Genomic DNA, 6,937 nt, shown 5'->3' with positions numbered 1-6,937 from the left:
GTAAAGCAGGGTCAGGGGGCCGCTCCCCAGGGCCCAGTGAAGCAGGTGCGGGAATGTTGGCAAAATCAGGCATTAAGGGTGCAGCGGTGCCGGTGCCAGCTCCGAGTCCTGTGCATGCACATGAGAATCTCAGCAGAAGGGAAAGAGGGCGTGAGAGTAAATGTACGTTTCTATCCCTGGTTGCTGGAAACGTGAGACCTCAATCGTCAAACATTAGAGAAGACCCAATTAAAAGCATCAACTGTTATTATTTTCATGTGCTTTTTTAAAAATCTCAGATTTGGGGGGAGGGCTTGGCGCATGATCTTTTAATGCTCGTGGTTAGCAGTGTTGCACTGAAGGGAACTGCAAAGGAAGGCAGAATGTAATGAACTGAATGGGAATCTAGCCAGAAAACCACTCAGACAAGATCTGACTGAAAAATTTTGAATTTTTTTTTTTAGCAAAAAAAGGGATATATTTTAAAACAAATTATGAAAAATGTTTCTGTTTTTCAACCTACTCTAGTTAATTTCTCTTTTGACTGTCAGCAACTAGACTATCCAATATGGCTGATATCTGTAATAAAGGGTTAAATAGTAATATTAAAATTTTTATTAAAGTTAATGTTTAAAATTAAATATACCCAAGTTAAAAGGGAAGGTACTGTACATCTGGGGTCAGGCTTGAGTTATGAGGGATTACAGGTATCGGTTACAAGGATCACGAGATACATACATATCACATAACCAGCATAGACCCAGATTGAGGTGTGGGAGTTTTTAAAGCATCAGTGGATAAGTGGGCTCGGGTACACAACCCATGGAATGTATTAAGAGTCCAAGTCAGTATCAGTGTAGCGAATAAGTACATGGGTGGGGTGCATCCCTTGGTTCGTCAGGGAAGGAAGTGGGTTATTTCCCTGATTGGTGGTCTCGATTACTCAACCTGGTATTGACGGTGTCCCATGATGTGTTCTGTATAAATGTCTCTGGATCACCTGATAGTGTTGGACACCATGAGCTGTCTCATGAGCCAGGCGTAGCGTCAACCGACTCCGCACGCTCTCAGTACCAGCTCGTGGGGGTCCCACGAGCCCAGGGATACCACGATCAGGGCATGTATCTGGACCTCGTAGCCCATGGCTCTCAGGGTGTAGGCCAGCAGGGTGTACTTCAACGCCTTCCATGCTCGGGCCTCCTGGAAGGGTGGTGACCTGTTTTCAAATGGCACCGTGACGTCTACCATGAGGGCCTTCTTCTTTTCTGTGTTCGTCACGACGATGTTGGGTAGCAGTCAGCTGTCTGTCCCAGGGATGGGGGAGTCGACAGTGATCTTCCCCAGGGATGGCGGGATGGCTTTCACCAGCCGGTTCTGGATGGCATTGTGGCGGTGCCGCCAGGCTCCGGAGTGCTGTTTGCATCCACACAGGACGTGGGGCAGGGTCTCGTTGGCGTAGCCGCACTTCCTGCAGCGGTTGTCCCGGTTGCCATGGCGGATGGCTCCGTTGAGGGGAACGCAGTTGAGTTGGGCCCAGTGGACGAACCACCAGTCGGCGAACCTGGTGAAGCTGCCCCCGGGGAGGAAGTGGTTGCTGGCGTCCCACTTGCTGGACACCTCGAACACTTTGCCCTGGTCTGGCTTCTGCTTGAGGTTCTTGGCATAGTGGCAGCAGATGGCGTCTTTCAGGGTCCTTTCCAGCATTGTTCTGGCGGTCGGGGTGACGATGGTGTGATCCGAGGTCTTTATGCACAGCACCAGGACTCCCAGCTCCCGGCGCTCCTCGCACCACTTCCAGCAGCAGCCGATCCTCTTTTCTAGGTGTCTCGAGGCGTTGTGGGCACGGGACCAGAGAGAGGACAGGTCTCCCCCCTCTCTCCCGAACTCAGTCTCCAGGGAGCTGCTGAGATAAGTGGCGACGTCCTGCTCGCAGGGGGCCCTGGCAATGCATTTCCTGACTATGTCCCGTATGGCGCCATCCGCGATGCTCCTCACCATCGGGTCCGGGCATCAAAAGGAGGATATAATAAAATTAACAGTAGAAAACACCAGGAGAAAATAACCCTCTTGCTGAAAGCAACAGTTTTATATAACTTCTCATAATTAAGCAATAACATATTTAGAATTTGACTTTATTTATAATTTTGATGTATAATATTTTAAGCATTTTTATTGTTTTTATTTAAATTTTCATAGTTGCAGGAAATTATGTGAGGTGTCAGATAATAGGGTGATCAGACAATGATTATTTAATGACAGTAGATTTTGAGATTCAAGAAGTTTAAGCTTTATAACCATTAAAACACAAATTGTCAACATCACATGTCAAAATTTACAAATTAAATAGCATGAAATAAAACTGCAATAAGTTCTCAAGCAGCATTATTCCTATTTTGCCTATCTGTAAATTTCAATTTATATCAATGGAAATATTGTGTGTGTGTGTGTGTGTGAGATGAAATTGACGTTTATTGATAAAAATCTAGTCTTTCCATGCCTATATGCAATGGATGAATGATCTTAGGGTAGTTTTCACAGTTGCTAAAAGAGTCAAATCTCAATTATCTGAACCTCAGATATCCAGAGTCTGAATATTGTCCATAAGGTTTGACTTCAGCACATAAAAATGACTTCCCCCAATTAATCAGACTTATGATTATCTAAAGACTTAGATGCTCCCAGAGCTTTTGGATAACTGAGGTTGTACTATATAGTTTACATGTTTGAGTTAAAACAACTGGAAACCTTTCAAGGTCAAAGACCATATAACACAGATTAAAAAAGCATAGCATTGTAACAAAAATGTCATAAGGTGTCACTATAGCATAAGGAATAGAGAAAAGTTACCTCCCCCTCTTTCATCAAGTAGCTATTGAGAGTCACAGTAGTGACTCAATTCATATTAGAAGAAAAGCACTGTGTGTTGCTTGGTTACTTGGAAAAGCAATATTAGGACAATATTAAGGAGATGAGATGAAAATAAAATTGTTTCAATGCAAAGGGTGGGGCTGCTTGGTATGCTTCCCTGTTTCATATCTAGGCTATTTATTTCCTGTCCCTGAGTGCAAGAATTTATTATTTTAGTACCAAAGCTCTCAACATTGCCTCAGCTCCCACTGCTTTAATCTTCCCCAATTATTTGCAGTTTAGTTTTGTCTCCTGAATTTCTGCTACGCATTTGGTTTTAGTGTCATTTACAAATTTGATCACAGTTGTTACTGTATTTATAATAGTGGAACCCACAACAAAGAAAGACAGGAAACAGCTGTACATGGTAAAAAAATTTTGGAGCTCCTACAAGAGTCCTGAGTGGCTCCACAGTGAACAGGAAGTGTCATTTCTTAAAGGCTGTGGGATGTGTTATCACCAGTGTGACAAAAGTAGCTCCGTGCACTGCCAGACATTCATGCTCCACTGACCTCAGTTTAAGACCAATTGCACTAAACCAGGGGTGGGCAAACTTTTTCGTCCGAGGGCCACATCTGGGTGGGGAAATTGCACACAGGGCCATGAATGTAGGGCTGGGGCAGGAGGTTGGGGTGCGGGAGGGAGTGCGGTGTGTGGGAGGGGGTGTGGTGTGCAGGAAGGGGCTCAGGGCAAGGGGTTGGGGCGCAGGAGGCGTGCGGAGTGTGGGAGGGGGCTCAGGGCAGGGGGGTGAGGTGGGTGCGGGATGTGGCAGGGGGCTCAGGGCAGGGGGTTAGGGGCTCGGCAGGGGGGTGGGTGCAGGGTGCAACAGGGGGCTCAGGGCAGGGGGTTGGGGACTCAGGGCAGGGGGTTGAGGTGCAGGAGCGGTGCGGCAGGGAGCTCTGGGCAGAGGCTTGGGCTGCAGCAGGGGATTGAGGTGCAGGAGGGGTGCGGCAGGGGGCTCTGGGCAGAGGCTTGGGGTGCAGCAGGGGATTGAGGTGCAGGAGGGGTGTGGCAGGGGGCTCGGGGCAGGGGGGGGGGGGGCGGGGGGGGGGGGGGTGCAGCGGGGGGCTCAGGGCAGGGGTTGGGGTGCAGGAGGGGTTGGGGTGCAGGCTCTGGCCTGGCGCCGCTTACCTCGAGCGGCTCCAGGGTGGCAGCAGTGTGCAGCAGGGCTAAGACAGGCTCCCCACCTGCCCTGGCCTCGCGCTGCTCCCAGCACCATGTCCCTGTGGCCCCTGGGGGGGGGAGGGGCAGAGGGCTCCGTGCGCTGCCCTCGCTGCAGGTACCTCCCCCAAAACTCCCATTGGCCACGATTCCCCGTTCCTGGCCAATGGGATTTGCAGGGGGCGGTGCCTGCAGGTGAGGGCAGCGCACAGAGCCCTCTGCCCCCCTCGCCCTCTGGGGCTGCAGGGATGTGGTGCCGGCCACTTCCGGGTGCCGCGTTGGGCTTGCGGTGCCACGGGGGTGGCAATCCCGCAGGCCGGATCCAAAGCCCCGATGGGCCGGATCTGGCCCGTGGGCCGTAGTTTGCCCACCCCTGCACTAAACCATGCTATCTCTCAATACTGTTAGTGGGTCTGACATGCCACTGGGTTACTCCAGTTTTATGCTGATATAACTTCATGGTTTTTTTCTCCCTCCTTTTCTCTGTAAAACATACAAAATGATGTGAGAGAATGTTAAGATTGCAAAATCAAACCTGCAAAGATCAGAATGAAGGTTGCCTGTACAACCTTAAATTGACCCCTCATGAGTATGCATTATGATAAAATCTTGCTCTACACAGGAAATTTATGGCAGAGCCAGAAATACAATCCCACTTTCCTGGATCCCTGTCCAGTGCCACAAACGTAAAAGAACATTCTTTCTCTTCTTGCTACCGTGAGGAAGGGTCTTGTTCAACATATAACATATGATCATGTAGTTAAAGACTGCATTATAATGCATACACATAAAGGGGCCAAATTAAGGTTGTGCAGGTTTCCCTAGGGTCTCTTTACAGCTTGCAGGTTCCACCGGATCTTATGTGACTAAATAATACTTTAACATTTTTTAAAAAAACCTAAGGGCCAGATTGTGATATGTCCTTGTGGAGGTGCAAGTGCCACCTCAGGAGTAATCATAATTGCAATCTAGGCCAGTAGAGCTCAGAGGCTGTTCACTTCCTGTTCTCCCAGAGGTAAACATCACCCCAAATTGGCCTTTAACAAACCAAAATGTTGTGTTTTTTTGTTTTGAAATGACTTTTGCTTTTGAATAATACAAAATTAAAAGAGGTCAAAATCAAAATCAAAGTGTTTCAATTTTGTCAAAACAAATGTTTCAACTGACCCCCTTTCCACCAATTTGTTTTTTAATGTTCCTTTCCTGGAGAATTTCAAAATGTTCTGGTTTTTTTCCAATTTGGAACAAAGCCAAATTTCAAAATCTCATAAAATGGAACTTGCATCGTCTGCACAGCTCTAGTGATCCTACACCTCTATCGTTGCTCTCATAAATGGGTGGTTATATATTATTTTTGGCCTAGAGATTTAGGAGAAGCTTCTTGACCATATCACTTGATTACATTTGGATTTAAAATCTCTGCTCAGTTCTGTACCTGAAATGATACCCAAGAAAGCTATCAGCAAAATCCCAAACAGCTGCCAATGTACAAAAGCATATTTCACATAATTTATTGTTGTTGCTGTATAGCTCCCACAGGGTTTTCCAGTTGTCTGAGCATCAATAGTCTTTCCCTGCAGAGCCTGTCCTATTTACAACCGTGACTCCAGGACAAAAAGTTGCCCACAAAGCCTGCTGATTGGAGCCTTGGCTTTGTCTCCAGTTGTCATACCAACAAGAACTCACCTGTCAGAAAGCAGCTGATGGAGACAGAGAAAGGTCATATGTGGACCTTCACCCATCTTGATGAGATAAATATTTATAATACTAGTTTTCATATTATGGGCCTATTCCAAAGCCCATTTAGCGACTGGAAAGTCTCCAAGACTTTCCATAGACTCAACAGGCTTTGGATCAGGCCCATTATGCACTAGTTTTCAAATATATAAATAAATATGGATATTTGTGGTCATGCCTATGTGAGTATATAGTAGTTTTTACATAATATATACAAGTCAGCAAAAGACATTGGTGTGTGTAACACTCCTATCTTTGAAGTGTGAAAGACATGAATTACATTGGGTATATTGGCTCATTGTACTTAAACATTTAGTTCCATATGCTGCGATTCATCACCACCTTGCATAAAAAAAATACTCTGTTTTTGACTGTTGACAAACTAATTTCTTTTTTTTTTAAAGTCTTAGTTTCTGTGCCATTAGCTTGTCTCTTTTGCCTCACTAGCTTTAGTTGTTCTTGGGCAATGGATATATTTTATAAAGATTATGCCTGTGATTTTTTTTTTTACAGTGTGATACTATGTCCCTTGACTTTGCTTTTTCCTCCAGCATCTGTCTCCTATTTCATGTGACAAGCAATCCTCTCCTACATCCTGCCTACCCTCTCTCGCCAGTTAGACTCCAATAGTCTTGCTATGGTGCCATGTAAAGTAGCTCAGGGTCAGTTCCCGATTATAAACCCTATTATTAACTAATTTGCTTTAAATGACATTGGGTGGAACTTTTCACATTTGGTCATTCAGATGACTTTATTCTCTAATACAAAACATTATTTACATTGGTCAATTACTTTTGATTAACAGATTGGCTAAATGAAACAACCTTGCAAAATGGCCCATTCATCTACATGCCCATTTTGGTGAGGGCCGGAGATAGGTATGTAGGAGGGGGGATGAGCAGGGAAAATTCTTGGGCTATATTCTTCCACTGCAGGGCAACAGTAATTCCCAATGCAGCTAAAGGGAGTTTCTCTTATCCTGCTGGAGAATTGGGCTCAGTAGTATTTTCCATCGTCAATTTTATAGTGAGGGTGGGTGAGCAGATTGTGCATCTGGCCTAGTAAGTTTCCATGATGAATTTGCAAGGCTGAAATAAACAAACTTATTTAGCTTTTCAGGGTTATTGGGTTTTCTTTCCAACTTCTAGGTCAC

This window comes from Terrapene carolina, unplaced genomic scaffold (genome assembly GCF_002925995.2).
Source record: "Terrapene carolina triunguis isolate 2854851 unplaced genomic scaffold, T_m_triunguis-2.0 Scaffold22, whole genome shotgun sequence".
In the NCBI taxonomy this organism is placed as follows: Eukaryota; Metazoa; Chordata; order Testudines; family Emydidae; genus Terrapene; species Terrapene triunguis.
This window is presented reverse-complemented; position numbering follows the sequence as displayed.